Source organism: Chiloscyllium plagiosum, unplaced genomic scaffold (assembly GCF_037043375.1).
Source record: "Chiloscyllium plagiosum isolate Xiang-an unplaced genomic scaffold, Cpla_swu_hap1 HiC_scaffold_36, whole genome shotgun sequence".
Lineage (NCBI taxonomy): Eukaryota > Metazoa > Chordata > Chondrichthyes > Orectolobiformes > Hemiscylliidae > Chiloscyllium > Chiloscyllium plagiosum.
In genome coordinates, this window is record NW_028270174.1 from 33,200,344 (window position 1) to 33,217,437 (window position 17,094).

The 17,094-nt window shown below is 39.9% G+C and overlaps 1 protein-coding gene across 4 annotated transcripts in view; it reads right to left on the reverse strand.

Moving 5' to 3' along the window:
- Positions 1-17,094, reverse strand: part of LOC122539387 (la-related protein 1B-like) — a 114,393-nt gene that overhangs the window by 92,326 nt on the left and 4,973 nt on the right. Inside the window, exon 2 of one of the 4 annotated variants that reach the window (XM_043674175.2) lies at positions 10,801-10,909. The exons of the other annotated variants lie outside the window; for them this stretch is intronic. The gene's annotated coding sequence lies outside the window, so the exon portion shown is untranslated. The remainder of the gene's footprint in view (positions 1-10,800; positions 10,910-17,094) is intronic. 4 annotated transcript variants of the gene reach the window in all.

Consider the following 17,094-nt stretch of genomic DNA (forward strand, 5'->3'; position numbering starts at 1 on the left):
TGCTGTACTACATGCTAACTTTTTTGTGGTTCATTTACAAGACATCTAAATCCTGTGTACCCAGCATTTTCTCTCCAATAAAACAATTGAGATTTTATTCTTCCTAGCAACGTGTACAACTTCACATCTTCCCACATTGATTTGTATGACAGATGAAGTACAGTCTCAATTTCTTGAGCAGGAACAGAATTTTCTTTAAATTAATAAGTATGCACCATTGAAAAATATTTTGTTTACCACTCACTTCTAGTTAGCCTGAGCAACTTCCTTGAGCCAAACGCTTATGCATTCTTTGTAATGGCTTGATTAATCAAGTGGTTAACAAGGTCACCTCAAAGAGTAGTCATGAGTCATAATAGATCTTTAGCCAGAAAAGACATTAATGCAACATTAATTTCAAACAATACAGCTCATTAAAACATTTTAAAAATAGAATCTCATACTGTGTTAAAGTGACAATGCCGTCAAGACAGTTACATAAAAACAGTAACTGCATAACAACCCTGAGAAGTGATAAGCCTCTTCAAAAACCGTGTTCTTGGTTTCTTTTTGAAATAGGCATATCTAGATTTACCTGTGTCTGAGCAGCAAAAAGCTCAGTGAAATTAAGGTACCTTCTTTGCTGGCCTTTACAGACAGCACCAGTCATCTAGGAAGCTCTGCAGCCAGGATCATAGATCACAAATCCTATCTTTCAAACAATTAAAAATTGTGTAATCCATGACTGACTTGGCTGCCAGTAAAGCAGAATTTAAATGCAATATGATACTTTATTGCAAAGGGAATAATAAACAAGAAAAAAATGCCTCAACATGCTGCAGTTGAAGATATCCTGAACTGGGGCACAATGTTCACAGATAATTTTCAGTAGAATAAACATGCTTTAAGATCTCACCATTGGAATCAGCAAACATAGTACCTGAATTACTGTCTAATATTTACTACATTGAAAAGATATATTGGCCCTATTCTTCCAAGCAAGGTAAGCTCTATTTCTGATCCAGATCAGATTAAAAATTACCCATTTACCTTTGGAGCAGTTTTTTTGAACAAACATCTGGTCCAGGAACCTTTCAGCTAAAGTAGAACAATTGAGTCCAGGAACCCATGATGACAGGAACAAAGGATTGGTAGAAAACTATGCCCCCTTTGCAGTAGTAAGTAATGTATGCTATGGTTTAAAAGACAGCCATTTTGACAGCTAAGAGGAGACACATATTAAACTTTGCATGATGAAAGGGGGCCACACAGGGTGAGAGGACCCACATAATATAAAGTCATTGTGGCTTGGGAGAACAGTTTATATCAGTATTTCAGTTAATATCTGCTCAAGACGTAGCAAATTTTTAGCCTCTAACATTTCCTGGCTAACTAAAATCTTATCTCAGTCAGCAGTCTCCAACACTAACACAGTTTGGGATTTTTTTTGAAGGATTCTAGACTCCCAAGTAATTGTCCAGTGTTGCAACGAACAATTCCCACAGAGACAGCTGTATTTGGATTTCCGCATGGCAGAGATGTGCAACTCCCAGTCTATACTGCTGCAATGACCATGTTCCTATCAAAAGAGCTGGGTAATTGGACTTACATGAGGCTTGCTCTTTAAATCATATTGCAGACCTGAACTACCTTCAAAGCAATACATGTACTGTCTGCTAAAGCTTCATAGAATAGGACTAAGTCATTTAGCCCAAGCCTGGTTTTTGATCAATGGCAATGACCGGTCTGTGACCCAAATCCAAATATCTGTCATTAGCAAATATCGGCGTCAGATTAACAAAAAAAAGTTCGCACTTATCAGCTCTTTCAAAGAGCAGCCCAGTTAGTCTCGCCTGTTCTGTCCACATTGCATTTTCTCCATTCTCAATCCTTATGTACTGTACTCCGATTTATACACAATGCTTTAGCTGACGCCTATGCAGTGATTTCTAGAGATTTAGCATTGCTTCCTTGCTTTTATACTGTATGCCTGTAAAGCCCAGGATCCCACGTTTCCTGGTAAAAACAGTGACAACCTGTCTGGTCAAAGAAAGAGAAAATGTACACATTTCCTCAACTTTCAGAAGTAGCACAGGATAGCACTATATACAGCAATTGTAGTATCATTGAAACAGGAGGAAAAAAAAGACAATTGTAATCTATCCACAAATACCATGTCTAAACAGTAAATCTCATTACCATTACCCAGGATCCAAGTCAGAGACTGCATATACGTGAAGCTGGAAATTGGGCATGTGATTACAAAAGTTATTTTTGTTTCATATTTGCTATTTTCCAATCTGGTGGACCCAGGGCAGTCCCAGCAGATTGGAAAATAGCAAATGTGACACCACTGTTTAAAAAGGGAAGTAGACTAAAGATGGGGAACTATAGACCAATGAACTTAACCTCTGTAGTGAGGAAGATGCTGGAGTCCATTACCAAGGAAGAAATAGCAGGGCATCTCGAAAGAAACTGGCCCATTGTACAGGCACAGCATGGACTCCTACTTCACAAATCTTTTGGAATTCTACGAAGATATTTTAAACAAGACGGACAAGGTGGGACCCAGTGGATGTGATGTACCTAGATTTCCAAAAGGCCTTTGACAAGATGCCGCAAGAGGCTGCTGTGCAAGATAAGGATGCATGATGTTAGGGTACAGTATTAGTGTGAATAGGATTGGTTGACTGACAGGAAGCAAAGAGTGCGGATAAATGAGTGCTACTCTAGCTGGCAATCGGTTACTAGTGGCGTCCCTCAGGGATGGGTGTTGGGACCACAATTATTTAATTTATATAGATGATTTGGAGTTGGGGACCATGTGTACGGTGTCAAAGTTTGCTGACGACATTCAGACGAGTGGCAGAGCAAACTGTGCAGCAGACTGAAACTTTGCAGAGGAACATAGATACATTGAGTAAATGGGCAAAGGTCTGGCAGATGGAATACAATGTTGGTAAATGTGAAGTCATACATTTTGGTAGGAGTAACAGCAAAGTAGATTATTACTGAATGGTCAAAAGTTGCAGCATGCTGCTGTGCAGAGGGACCAGGCTGTCCTTTTGCCTGAATTGCAGAAGGGTGGTCTGCAGGTACAACAAAGTAATTAGAAAAGCAAATGGAATTTTGTCCTTCATTGCTAAAGGCGTTGCATTTAAAAGCAGAGAGGTAATGTTACAGCTGTACAAGGCGCTGGTGAGACCATACCTGGAATACTGTGTGCAGATTCGGTCTCCTTACTTAAAAAGGATATACTGGCACTGGAGTGGGTGCAGAGAAGGTTCACTAGGTTGACTCCAGAGTTGAGGGGGTTTGGCTTATGAGGAGAGACTGAGTAGATTGGGATTATGTCATTGGAATTCAGAAGAATGGGGGGGGGGGGGGGGGGGTTCTTATAGAAAGATATAAAATTATGAAGGAAATTGATAAAACAGAGATTGACAGGATATTTCCACTGGTAGGTGAAACTAGGACAAGAGGGCATGGTCTTAAGATTAGAAGCCGGTTTAACACTGGACTGAGAAGGAACTTCTTCACCCAATGGGTTGTTAATCTACGGAATTCCGTGCCCAGGGAAGTGGTTGACACTACTTCAGTATAGCTTTTAAAGCTAAGATAGATACTTTTTTGAAAAATAAAAGGAATTAAGGGATATGGTGAAAACACAGGTAAGTGAAGCCGAGTCCACAAAAAGATCAGCCTCGAAAGGCCGGACAGCCTACACCTGCTCCTAGTTCTTATGTTCTAATATACTGCTCGAAAGGCCCAGTAATCTGGCCCATGAAGGTGGTCAGTTTTAACTTGCACTAAAGTTTGTAAATTGATATGCCCCATTTACATTTTACTGGTCTAAAGGCTTACAAAGTATTCTCAGCTAAAATAAATTGCAGTCTTCCAAGAGATGACAATTTCCAGCAAAACATTACTACATATGAAGGTGTGAATGTCAGCATTTTTGTTAATTGTACAATTTGTTTGCCAAAACTAATGTGAGGAATTTTGAGGTTAAAGCAGTACAAACTTTTGACATCTGTTCATGCTATTTTTCAATGTGAAGGCTTCATCCAAGTTGCTCAATTACTTAATTCAGAAAGTGTACTTGCAATTATATGTCAAATATTACTTTTACAATATTCAATCTTGCATAGCATCTTGTTGAAATTGAAATTAGAACATGAACACTTTGTAACAAAGCAGGTTAAAAGCAAAAGATAACATTAAGATGACAGATCTTATTACAGGTTCATTTGTGCATTAACATTTCTAGAGGTAAACTTCATTTTCTACTTTCCACCTCAGTTCCTTCAAAATGAAGGAACCAGGAAATCAGACAGGGCATGACAGAAAAACAAAACACAGGCAAGAGAAAGAGCAAGAACAGGATCTCCCTTGATGGCTAGAACTTTTTTTTAGAAACAAGCAAAAGGGACCTCAATAAGCATCTAGAAAAATAATTGCTGCTTACATCACAGAATCAATTTGAATTTTATGCATTGAACCTCGGTATAAAATGTATGTCTCAATTACACCAGTAACAACGACATACTGCAATTGTCCTTTTGCACTGGAGCTGTGACTTCTAAATCAATTAAATAGCACTAAAATTGAACATAGAACATGAAAATCAGCAAACAAAAGCACACTGTCAAATGGGAGTAGTTCATGATGAGCTATGTAGGATATCAAACCTTCAAGAATTATTAATTTGACCTGGTATAGATTTAAAACAGATGAATTGAAATCTAAATTAAAAGGACAAGTAAATCATAGTATTAATTTCACCCTTTTTTCAATCTGACGTAGCCTATACATTCAAATTCCATTATCAGAAAAGTAAGTTTTTGAAAAAAATATAATCTTCCTAAAAATACCTGGGTTTCAGGTCTCTTATTATCTAGGATGACTGAACAAAAACTCAAGTCTGTCCACATCACACAATGCTTTCAGGAAATGGTTCAGCTGCAGCCCTTGGGACTTGGCACAGTTCCAAGCAACTGGAACTCAACACAAGGAGGCACACCTTCTTACCTTTGCAAACACTAGCCCTAGATAATTTTCACATGGGTTTGATTTTTAAATTTTCTTAGATCCCCATTTTATTTTTCTCATAAAATAATATAAACGTTCATAATTTTACACCACACAAATCTGTTAAACTGACTGATGAAACCTAACCCCATTTTACAATATGTGGAAGAGCACTGTATCATTTTAAATTAACTTAAAGTAAGCTTGACATTCAAATAACTATCAATGGGTTGTTGTAAGGTTTGTATCTATGCTGCAAAGTGATTATTTATGGGTTAGCCCTTCTGAGCGATGAAACCCACTGAGGAAGTCAGCTTTCACTGGGGAAAAGGGTTAAAGAAATGCTTACATATTACTGCTCATTATTTACAGATGTCAGGCTTAACCTGCTCAGAAGTGTAATTCCAGAGCAAATAGGACTTGAATCTGGTAGGGACACTACCACTGCACAAGAATCCTTTACCCGCGTTAACTGGAGATCACAAAGATGGAACCTGTTCTGAATTTTTCCCGAGGAATGGGCAGGAATACCGTTAGAAATTTCATAAGCAGCAAACAGTAGTGAGAAGCTGCAGGAAGACCCTAAAAGCAAACCAGACAGAACAACAAAAACCAAAAACACAACTACAACAGTATTCATGATAGCCCACCATTACGGCTTCAAGATAGACAAGGATAGGCAAAACATTTGATGCTGCTAGCTTCACCCACATTCCACAAATTTAAGAGTTAAACATAAATGCTTGGCAGAATGCCCATAAACATATAAAATCACAAACGTAACAGATGAAATGTGAGATTATGGTCAAACCATGTGTCTGATTGCCAAACTCATTGCATATGACTGATTTTTTCTTTCTGCATAAAACCATTCTAGACAGTTCGCACGAAAACAAAATAGTAGACCCGTTAAGGCCACAGCCTGTCAACCATTCAATATCATAGTTCAGATTGTGGCCTTAACTCTGCTTTCTTGCCTAGTAATAATCATTCTGATTCAGCCTTGCATATTATTCAGTGACACAGCCTTCAATGTTCTCTGTGGTAGAGAATTTAAAAAGCTGACATCCCTCAGATGAAACTCGTGTTCATCTCAGTTTTAAATGAGGTATATCTCCAGCTGTAAACTGTGCTCCCTTAGTCCTAGATTCCTCCAGGAAAATCAGCCTGATGAACCTTCTCTGAACTCCTTCTAATAAAAGAAGAACGCTCCTTACACAAGCAGACCAAAACTGTCCATAGTATTCCAAAAGCGGTCTTATTGATTAAAAGCAAAACACTGTGGATGCCAGAAATTTGAAATAAAAACAGAAAATTCTGAAGAAATTCTGCACGTATAACAGCATATGTGGAGAAATAAAAGTTAATGCTTCAAGACAGACATAGTGCTATCAAAGCTCTGTAGTGTACCAAGATAGTTCAGTTTTTTTTATATATCACCTCATTCGAAATAAAGGTACACCTTCTATTTGCTTAAATTTTTTTACGTATGTAAAAGTAAACAGGAATAGGCCACTCTGCGTCTCAAGCTTGCAGCATCATTCCAGCTGATCTTTTTATGTCGTATTCATATATCCCCAATAACTTTTCACCCCTCCGCACATCAAGGATCCATCTACCTCTGCCTTTAAAATATTCAAGAATTCAACTTCCACCACAGAGGAAGACTGTGACAAAGTTTCATGACAAATAATTTGCTATCAGTGCCATTTGCATCATGAGCTTGCTCCACCATTCAATAGGATCATGGCTGACCTGATAATTACAAATTCCCACCAACCCTCGATAATCTTTCACCTCCTTTCACATCAAAAAAAATTCAAGAGGTTCTGCTTCTACTGTGTGTTAAGGAAGAGAGTTCCAAAGAGAGACAATCCTCTCAGAAACATTCTCATCTGCCTTAAGGGTTGGCCACTTATTTTGAAAATCACCCAAAGCTCCAGATGGTCCCACAAGAGGAAACATCCTTTCCACATCCACTCGGTCATCCGCTCCAGATCTAACGTGTTTTAATCACATCTGCTCTTACTCTTCTAAACATCGGTGTGCACGAGCCTCATCTGTATAACCATTCCTCATAAGACCACCAACCCATTCTAGGTTTAATAGTCTCATGAATCTTGAGCTTCCAACGCATTTACATCCTTCCTTAAGATGACTAAAATGCTGCACGGTACTCCAGGTCTTTCTCGTGCCCTGTATAAATGAAATAGAACCTCCTTTACAAAAATTCTGTTAACCTTCCTAACTCTTCCGTACCTGCATTGTTACCTTTTGTGATTTATCTACAGAAGTCCCCAATCTCTCCACAAATTATTTAGATAATGTTTTATTCTTTTTGCCAAAATGGAAAATTTCACATTTTCCTACATTATACTCCATGTGGCAGATCATTGCCCACTCACTCAGTCTATGTTTTGTTGACTCACAGCATCTTCAAAACTGACTTTCATGCCCATCTATCATCACGTTAAGCAACCATACCTTCTGGTCCTGCACCCACGTCATTTACTTAAATTATAAAAAGTTGAGACCCCAGCATGGACCAGTGGCATGATACTTGTACATCTTGTAATTCAGAGAATGACTGAACGATACATATACAGTTTTCTTTTAGGTGGCCCATCGCCTATCCTTGCCAAAGGTGACTCTTGGGTCTACAGAAACTCTTTTGTCTCTCCATCAGGATATTAAATTCAATCATATGCTGGCCACTGCTAACTCAGGGGGACCTTCTCTTTGAGGTAATTAGTTAACAATCCTATCTCGTTGCACTATACCAGGTCCAGTATGGACTGCTCTCCAGTTGGTTTACAAAAACACTATGAACTCAGCTAGGCTACGTTTTTGCCCATTGGGTTTTTTTTAGCCTATACGTAGATTAAAAATTCTCAATGATTACCACTGCATCTTTCTGGCTAACTCCCATTATTTCGTTCTTTATATTCCTGCCTATGTGGTGACAGTTAGAAGGCTCGCACATTACTTCCACAAGTGACGGTTTTCCTTTATCATTTCTCCTCTCTAGCCACAATGTTTTTATGTCCTTGCTGTCTGAACCTAGGCCATTCTTCTTTATTGTGCTAATACCACTGTTAATCAACAGAACTGCACTCCCCTCTCCCCTAGCTATGTCCCACCTAAATATCAGGTACCACTCATCCAATATTTAGGTACCAATTTGTTATTGCGCAGCCGTGCTTTAGTACCTTCAGGATAATTTTCTGTGATTCAAGCAAAAGGATAGCCAAATTTCACTGTACAACATTCCCTATTTTCTGGCTCCCTCCCCAATTCATTTCTGCAGCATCGTACATGCTTTCTTTCAATTCGACAGCATCCTTAGCTATTCACAAATGGTGCATCTTTTTCATAGTCTTATTTCTTTCAAAGATATGTTTCACTGCAAAAATATTTCACTAAATGAAAACAAAAAGTTTTCATTCTACTTTAGCCAACTTTCATAATACCCTTGTGACAGCCTGCATTTAAGTTTCTGAAACTAATTTGAGGTCAAATTTCCAACTCTCAAAAGTATCAAATTTCAATCATTTTATGATCATTCATAACTAGGATGCTTTACAAAAACAGTAATTTATTAATCTGGTCTCATTACTAAGATCTAAAATAGCTTGTTCTTTGGTTGATTGCAGAACATGTCATTGAGAAACTGTTTCAAATACACCAAAAATTTATCCTTCAGGCTAACTCAGCCAAATTTGTTCCAGCTGATCTACAAGAGGATTAAAATCCCCCACAATTATCACAATACTTTTTTTTCCCCCAAGTCTCATTATTGATCAACTTACACCATGTTCTACACTATCATTCCAACCAGTTTAGGTGCATGGATAATTTAACTTTCAAATTTGCACTAAGGTGCTTTGGCACTGCACTTTATTTACTTGCTCTGATTAATCATTAGCTCTCGTGTGGTATTAACTACAAAAAAAGAGGGGACCAATTGGAATATAGAAAATTTTTAACTGGGCCACAAATTGAATTTTTTTTTAAAACACATGTATATCATTGCAATTTGTTTCTTCAAATAGTCATCTTGGTACACAAAATGATAGTAAGGAAAAGCTTTAGTAACTACACAGTACGTCAAGTGTGATCTAACCAAGCTTTGACACACATTAAACAGCACTTTAAACAGCAATCCCTTGTTTAGAACTGGAAGTGCTTCTTAAAAAAGAGCACGCTAAATGAAAATCACTCTCCTGTAAGAAAACATAAAAGATAGGCAAGTTACGCTTTTAACCTGTAATTTTTCCAATTAAAAACCTTTGACCATCTTGAACTTAATCTGGCCTAAAATTCACTCAGTAACCTATCACTAGCTTGTAGACTATACCACCTGTTATTTCATGCCCCCGCCCCACCGAATTCTCCTACACATATCTCCTCTCCATGTGTCACCTGTCTAATGAATCCTTCATGGCAAGGATCAAAGGGAGGGAAGCCACAAGCAGGACAGTCTGATAATAGCATTGAATTGTGCAGACCAGAAAGATCCTAGGTTTGATTTCTTTTCAATGACCCCAATTAGAACTAATAAGGCATAATCAGCATTGGTGTGATTGGATTTGAAAAACAGGTGGGACAAAAAACAACAAGTGGGGATACTTCCACGGTTGCTGGGACATGTACATGCAATTGTTGGGCAAGAGAAAGATTCAACAACTTTTATTATCTCTTGCCAATGACTAGGAGAAAGCAAAGACTACAGATGCTAGAGATCAAAGTCGAAGACTGCGATGCTGAACATGAGACAGATAAACAAACTTTTGGGTGAGGTGCCTGGATGCATACTTAACATCTTTTTAAAAAAAATGAAAGTATCTTTTTAAAAAAATGAAAGTAACAGAATGAACTAATGAATCATGCTTCAATTGTGAATTTTCTTCTCTAGTACATTCATTTCAAATACAAAATGTTGTAGTGCAGGTACCATTATGATATTGGAAACAACTCTGCTCAGGTGCTTTTTAAAATTGCATTTGAATTAATGTCGAAATGCACAATTGGCATACCATATGTTCATGCCTCCAGACAGCTACAGGTTGACTTTCTAAAAGATTGCAAGGTTAGTGTCATTTTCAATCCCCCAAGTGAACCATGATCATAAATCAGCACTAAGACTGCCTATTTCAACAGCCGTTCATTTATCAGCTTTATGCTGCAGAAACCCTCATGCACGTCTTTATAATCTCTCGACTTAAAGATTTAATTGCACTGCGGCTATCTCCCATAGTTTAGTCCTCCACCATCAAAAACTTTAAGTCAACCAAAGCACTGCTGCCACATGCCAAATCCCATTCATCCATCATGCCTACGCTATTGACCTTCTTTGGTTTCCAATTTAAAAATGGCTCGATTTAAAAATCTCATCCTCAAACTCTTACGATGACCTCAAGTGCACATTCCTAACACCACCAAGATCTCTGTATTGTTCCAATTTCAAAACATCAGATTTTAATTGCTATACCACTGGTGCCAGTGCCTTAAACTACCTAGATCATACACTCCAAAGCTGCTTCCCTACCTCAATATTCTGCTTTACAGCACTCTTTAAAACCTTATTTAACCCTGTATCGCCAATATAGTATTTTGTTTCGTAATGTTTTTGGACATTTTATTAAAGGAGATATAAACTGCTAATCTCAAATTTGGGAGGGGATATGTCTGAGAAAGGGAAGGGAGACAGAAAGACAGACAGTGTGAAGGAATATCAAAGGTTAACCAATTCCCAGCAAGGGAAGAAAATAAAATCTTAGGGCAACTCACCCTGAGATGCTCTTGCACACCTCCTAGCAACTGGTTAGAGCAGCTTTGGCAGAGGCCTGGGAGCAGGTCACCTGCCCGCCCTCTTGGCAGGGGGGTGGTAGAGGGAGACCTAAAGAGGGGGGAAGAAAAATAAACTTTTAAAATAAAGGTGGAGAAGAAATTTAAAATCTCCAGTCCAATCAAATTTCATCCCATGGCAAAACAAATCAAGCCCTCCTTAGCCTCCATGAATCTTTAAACTTCAAGGGTTAAAAGTTTTATTTGGAATACTGTCACTCCCAGCACCACCTTTTTGCACTCTCATATCAGCAGTAATTAGCTTCTGTGCACAGCTCTACCAATGTCAAACATGGTCTGGTAGCTAGTCAGGGAACTATTCTACACACAAGATTTAAGGGAGTGACAGGACGCTTAAACATGATGCATAGCAACTGAAGTCACCTGGAACATACTGAAATGTCTCAAGGTGTTTCACAGCAGAAATATGCAATAAGTTACGACAACAAGTCACATAAGGAAATATTGGGTCAGATAAACAAAAGCTTGGTCAAAAAAGTTTTACTAATTTGTTTTAAAGATTTGGTCAAAAAGGTTTCGGACAAGAATGGTAGAGCTTAAAACCAATGCACTGAAGTCTCGCCCTCCCTAACAATGGTGGAACAAACAGAAGTAGGAATACAGATGAGGGCAGAATTAGAGGGGCACCAATGGGTCATTAAGGTTGAAGATGAGAGGAGATTCCCAAAGTGGAAAGGGGCAAGACCATGGAGAGTTCTAAAACAATGACAACTTTAAAATCAAGATATCACTTGCCCTGAATCCAACATCAGCTAGAGTTAAGACCCAATGCGAGTTAAGACATGGGTAGAATTTTGATGACCATGTTTACAAAGGCAGAATATGAAAGACTAACCAGGCATCCACAGAAACAGTAAATTTTGAAGGTAATGAAAGCATTAGTGAAATTTTCTGCAGCAAACAAGCAGAGGTGAGTATAATCAACCAAGGTTGCAAAGGTGGAAATTGACAGTCTTAAAAGATGGCAAGGATACGAGGTCACAAGCTGATCTCACGATCAAATGCAATGCTGAGTTCAAGAATGGAGTTTGAAAAGGGGACATAAAACAATGGCTTCAGTCTTCTGAAGATTTAACTGTAAGAAGTTTCAGCTCATCTACTACTGTGCGTTAGATAAGGAGTTTGATAAGTTAGCAACAATGGAGTAGTTGAGAGAACTGTCGATGCACAGTTTGAGCTGTCATGTGTCAATGCTGTCAGATAATGTCAAAAGGAGCAATTCATGGCCTTGTCCCCATTCTCATCCATATGCAACATGTAGGTGAGAAATAGGTAAGATCTATGAATTGCTTCTTGGTGGATACTACAGGTAGTGTTCTGAGAGTATGAAGAGCGACAGTATTCCAAATAAAACTTTATCCCCTGAAGTTGCACATGATTTGCTACCAATGATTAAAATAGAAATAATTAAATTAGAACAATCCCACTCAAATCGAGGGGAGGACAACAATGGCATGATCAACTCTGCTGGAGGCTAAATATAGGTAGAGAAGGACAGGGAGGGAGATTGACTTTATCCACAGTAAATACATATTGTGGGACTGACAGACACCAATGAGAGATTCAAACATGGAGTGTAGAGTCAGATCTACAGCACAGAAAAATGCCCTTCACATCCACATTGATCACAAACAACCATTTAACTATTCCAATTGTATTTTCCAGAACTTGGCCCATAGCCTTGTATGTCTCAGCATCCCAACTGCACATCTAAATACTAGTTAATGTTAAGGGTTTCCTAACTCTAGCACCCTTACAGGCAGTTAGTTCCAGATTCCCACTAGCTTTGGGTGAAATGTTTTTCCCCACTTTCTAACCTGACTCACTGATCCAACCAAAGGGGAAGATTTCTTCCTGTTGACCCTATCTTATTTTATACATAGACCCTCAATTTAAAACATCTCCGTCTCCTCTGCTCAAAGGAAAACAACCCAGTCTGGGAAATCTCGAATGATAGCTCAGACTTTCTATCCTAAGCTACATAGTAGTAAGTGTCCTCACCACGATCTCCACTATAGTCACATACTTTCATGAGTGGATTCCAGGATGGCACTCAATACTCTGTCCTAATCAAAGTTATCTCAGTTGCATCATAACCTCCCTACTACTAAACTCTATTCTCCAGCTAATAAAAGCAATTAGACCATAAGCCTTCTTAACCACTTTATCCACCTGCCCTGCTACCTTAAGAGACAGCATACGTGCACACCAAGTCCCTCTGATTCAATTCCAGAATAAATAGGAAACAATTTAAGAGGCAACGGTATGATCAAGGTGTTTAGACAGGCAAGAGTTTTTTTGGAGATGGGGCACTAGTTGCAATGGAAGTTAGGTCAAACGTTTATTTGACATCAAAATGTTACTTTTAAGAGGATGGTAATAGCAGCACTAAAGGTGGACAGTGGCAAAGGAAAACAATTGTTAGCTGATATTGCAAACATGAGAACCAGAAGGGATGTTCAGTGAAACGTAATTTAGTGGGATGAAGATCAGTGGAACTGATAGCTGAATAGACCAGAGGAGTTCAAAGAGGATATGAGAAGAGACAGGAGAAAAGCATGCAAGGTCATGGCTCGGGGTAAAAGGACCATTAAAAGTTTGGACAGGCAGGCTCATGAAAGGCAGGAGCATGGCAGAGGCAGCTGATCAGATTGTCTAGGCAGACATGACATGTCTTTGAGGTCTGTTTGTTGCAAGTATGAATGGATGGGACAGGAGAGGGATTTTAGATGATGTCCAGTGAAAATATTCTTGTAGAGACAGAGATGTACAGCATGGAAACAGACCCTTCGGTCCAACCTGTCCATGCCGACCAGATATCCCAACCTGCCAACACCCGGCCCATATCCCTCCAAACCCTTCCTATTCATATACCCATCCAAATGCCTTTTAAATGTTGCAATTGTACTAGCCTCCACCACATCCTCTGGCAGCTCATTCCATACACATACCACCCTCTGCGTGAAAACATTGCCCCATAGGTCTCTTTTATATCTTTCCCCTCTCACCATAAACCTATGCCCTCTACCCTAGAGAAAACACTTTCCCTATTTATCCTATCCATGCCCCTCAATTTTGCAAACCTCCATAAGGTCAGCCCTCAGCCTCAGACGCTTCAGGGAAAACACCCCAGCCTGTTCAGCCTCTCCCTGTAGCTCGGATCCTCCAACCCTGGCAACAACCTTGTAAATCTTTTCTGAACCCTTTCAAGTTTCACAACATCTTTCCGATAGGAAGGAGACCAGAATTGCACGCAATATTCCAACAGTGGCCTAACCAATGTCCTGTACAGTTGCAACATGACCTCCCAACTCCTCTACTCAATACTCTTGACCAAGAAAGGAAAGCATACCAAACACCTTCGTCACATCCTATCTACCTGCGATTCCACTTTCAAGGAGCTATGAACCTGCACTCCAAGGTCTCTTTGTTCAGCAACACTCCCTAGGACCTTACCATTAAGTGTACAAGTCCTGCTAGGATTTGCTTTCCCAAAATGCAGCATCTCGCATTTATCTGAATTAAACTCCATCTGCCACTTCTCAGCCCATTGGCCCATCTGGTCAAGATCCTGTTGCAATCTGAGGTAACCCTCTTCGAGTCCACTACACCTCTAGTTTTGGTGTCATCTGCAAACGTACTAACTGTACCTCTTACGCTTGCATCCAAATCATTTATGTAAATGACAAAAAAGTAGAGGCCACAGCACTGATCCTTGTGGCACTCCACTGGTCACAGGCCTCCAGTCTGAAAAACAACACTCTACCACCACCCTTTGAGCCAGTTCTGTATCCAAATGGCTAGTTCTCCCTGTATTCCATGAGATCTAACCTTGCTAATCAGTCTCCCATGGGGAACCTTGTCGAACACCTTACTGAAGTCCATACAGATCACATCTACTGCTCTGCTCTCAATCATCTTTGTTACTTCTTCAAAAAACTCAATCAAGTTTGTGAGACATGACTTCCCATGCACAAAGCCATGTTGACTATCCCTAAACAGTCCTTGCCTTTCCAAATACATGTACATCCTGTCCCTCAGGATTCCCTCCAACAACTTGCCCACCACTGAGGTCAGGCTCACTGGTCTATAGTTCCCTGGCTTGTCTTTACTGTCCTTCTTAAACAGTGGCACGTTAGCCAACCTCCAGTCTTCTGGCACCTCACTTGTGACTATCGATGATACAAATATCTCAGCAAGAGGCCCAGCAATCACTTCTCTAGCTTCCCACAGAGTTCTCAGGTACACCTGATCAGGTCCTGGGGATTTATCCACCTTTAACCATTGAGACATCCAGCACTTCCTCCTCTGTAATCTGGACATTTTGCAAGATGTCACCATCTATTTCCCTCCAGTCTATATCTTCCATAACCTTTTCCATAGGAAATACTGATGCAAAATATTCATTTAGAATCTCCCCCATTTTCTGTGACTCCACACAAAGGCCGTCTTGCTGATCTTTGAGGGGCCCTATTCTCTCCCTAGTTACCCTATTGTCCTTAATGTATTTGTGAAAACCCTTTGGACTCTCCTTAATTCTATTTGCCAAAGCTATCTCATGTCCCCGTTTTGCCTTCCTGATTTCCCTCTTAAGTATACTCCTACTTGCTTTATACTCTCAGGATTCACTTGATCTGTCCTGTCTATACCGGACATATGCTTCCTTCTTTTTCTTAACCAAACCCTCAATTTCTTTAGTCATCCAGCATTCCCTATACCTACCAGCCTTCCCTTTCACCCAGACAGGAATATACTTTCTCTGGATTCTTGTTATCTCATTTCTGAAGGCTTCCCATTACCCTCAAACATCTGCCCCCAATCAGCTTTCGAAACTTCTTGCCGAATACCATCAAAATTAGCCTTCCTCCAATTTAGAACTTCAACTTTTAGATCTGGTCTATCCTTTGCCATCACTATTTTAAATCTCACAAAATTATGGTCACTGGCCCCAAAGTGCTCCCCCACTGGCACCTTCTCTAGTAGGTACACCCACATACTGAATCAGAAAATTGTCTTGTATACACTTAAATTCCTCTCCACCTAAACCTTTAACACTATGGCAGTCCCAGTTGATGTTTGGAAAGTTAAAATTACCACCCATAACCACCCTATTATTCTTACAGATAGCTGAGATCTCCTTACAAGTTTCTCAATTTCCCTCTGATTATTAGGGGGTCTATAATACAATCCCAATAAGGTGATTGTCCCTTTCTTATTTCTCAGTTCCACCCAAATAACTTCCCTGGATATATTTCCAGGAATATCCTCCCTCAGCACAGCTGTAATGCTATCCCTTATCAAAAATGCCACTCCCCCTCCTCTCTTGCCTCCCTTTCTATCCTTCCTGTAGCATTTGTATACTGGAACAGTCCTGCTCATCCCGGAGCCATGTTTCTGTAATTGCTATGATATCCCAGTCCCTTGTTCCTAACCATGCCCTGAGTTCATCTGCCTTCCCGATTAGGCTCCTTGCATTGAAATAAATGCAGTTTAATTTATTAGTCCTACCTTGTCCCTGCCTGCCCTGACTGTTTGACTTACTTCTGTTCTCAACTGCACCAGTCTCAGATTGATCTCTTTCCTCACTATCTCCCTGGGTCCCACCCCCCACCCCACCTTACTATTTTAAATCCTCCTGAGCAGCTCTAGCAAATTTCCCTGCCAGTATATTAGTCCCCTTCCAATTTAGGTGCAATCCGTCCTTCTAGCACAGGTCACTTCTACCCCAAAAGAGATTCCAATGATCCAAAAATGTGAATCCTTCTCCCATACACCAGCTCCTCAGCCATGCATTCATCTGCTCTATCCTCCTATTCCTGCCCTCACTAGCTCGTAGCACTGGGAGTAATCCAGATATTATTACCCTTGAGGAACTCCTTTTTAAATTTCTGCCTAACTGTGTAATCTCCCTTCAGAATCTCAACCTTTTACCCTTCCTATGTCATTGGTTCCAATGGGAACAATGACCTCTTGCTGGCCCCTCTCCCCTGTAAGAAAATTCTGCACCCTCTCAGACATCCTTGAAACTGGCACCAGGAAAACAACACACCATTCTGCTTCTTCTCTGCTGGCCACAGAAACGTCTGTCTGTACCTCGGACTACAGAATCCCCTAACACAATTGATCTCTTGGAAGCAGACGTACCCCTCATTGCATTAGAGCCAGTCTTAATACCAGAAACTTGGCTACTTAAGTGAGAAGAGATGAGGACCATGC